Source organism: Nicotiana attenuata, unplaced genomic scaffold (assembly GCF_001879085.1).
Source record: "Nicotiana attenuata strain UT unplaced genomic scaffold, NIATTr2, whole genome shotgun sequence".
In the NCBI taxonomy this organism is placed as follows: domain Eukaryota; kingdom Viridiplantae; phylum Streptophyta; class Magnoliopsida; order Solanales; family Solanaceae; genus Nicotiana; species Nicotiana attenuata.
Genome location: NW_017670625.1, coordinates 417718 through 419554, shown reverse-complemented (window position 1 = coordinate 419554; position 1837 = coordinate 417718).

Below are 1837 nucleotides of genomic sequence, written 5' to 3'. Positions count from 1 at the left end.
GGGAATTAAAGAGTACAGAGAATGAGAATGAGAGATGGCAATTAAGTGGTGGGGCGAGTTGTTTGTTTTTACCACCGAGTCGTCCCGGGTTCGAATCGGAGTGGAATTTAAGAATACAGAGACGTGTACTATATTAAAATTGCAAAATGCAAGAAAGAAATGAGGCAAGAGACAAGTGATGATTAATATAAATGGATCACAGCTTCTTTAAATTTTTGTTTTTTTTGGTTTAATTTACGTAATTATTATTGTTGAAAATTGATGAATGGAAACATGTAGAGAAATTTGAAGCGTGTTTGCCCATTATGAATATATAAATGTTTTTTTTTAATGAATATGTTTTGGGTTCTTGTGTTGTGTATATATACTATATAGTGTTGAATAATTGAGTAGTAACGTGCAGATCGTTGTGGGAGTTATAATGATAACATCCCCATGTGAAACCTACAGTACTCTCTCTCGTACTATTTATTATCTTCTGTTTTTTTCTTTTTCTTTTTTATTTGGGAGAAGGTCAGTTTACGGTTTGACCTGATTCTATATATGTTTAGACATGAAACTCAAAAACTTAGGACATTGAATTAATTAAAAAAAAAAAAGAAGAAGTGAATATTGAACCTACTTTATCTTCAAAAACTGGTTGATGAGATGAAAATGACGAAATAATAACTCGTCTCATTCAGGGGCGGATCTAGCGTGTAGTATACGGGTTCCCGAGAACGCACTAACTTTTGCGTAGACCCTGTATTTTTGTTAAAATTTTTATTAAATATCTATTTGTGAACCCAGTTATTATTGTATATTAATTTGAAATTACGACAGGAACCCATAAACTTAAAATCCTGGATCCGCCTCTGGTCTCTGTGGGACAACCTATTATGAAAAAAATTCAACAAATTAGGAAAGCTTTAATGTTTTTCAGTGTTTCCGATAAATTTATATTTAGAAATTATGTTATTGGATACCTTCTTTTGAGATGTGACCTCCTTGACCCTCTATTATATTTATTATTTGATTCTTATCTCTTCTTTTTTCCCGATAAAACACACCTAAATATTTCTTAAAAAAATTAAAAAGTATTTGAACCAAGCAAAGTTGTGTTCTGATACAAATTTGGGGTGGCTTTTAGAAAGTCTGATTCTTCAATTTGTGACCATTATTGAGCTTGACTGACATACTGGCAAATAGGTAGAACCAATGGGCCAAAAATAAAAAAGAAATAAAAGAGAAGTATACATTTTATATATGTAGGTCTTAAAGGAAGAGTAGTGATTGGACATTAATGATGAAGTTGGTTTTTGAATAGTTTCTAATATTCTTTGTGGGAAAGTAGTATTAAGCTGGCATACAGCTCATATTTGGGACTTTTGACTTTAAATTCAAATTAATCCTTATGAATTGGTCTTGTAGTTCTACTTCTTTAGTTAGAAATTATCAGTCTTCGTCCAGCCAATCAAAACATGATTTATGGGCATAGCCAGCTTAATGGGCTGGGCCAAGAAAGACATTAACATCTTTGAACATTTCATGGACCTAAAACTATTCTATATCACGCAAGCCCACTTTACGTTAACCGTGGTTATCCTACACTAGTCATTGAATTGTCTTGAATTTTTGACTCCTCTTGTCCCATGGGAAGAATTTCAAGTTTAACTAGTGTTGCTCCTCACCAGCCCCATTGGTAATATTTTTAACTTTTGACGTTAAAGTTTTGCCCATCGGAAAGCAATGGTCAAAATTTAAAGACTACTTTTTCTGTAATTCTTCGTATGGTTCTAAATTTAGGACATTCCTTAATTGAAACAAACTCTATCTAAATGCTCCAAATTTTACTTTA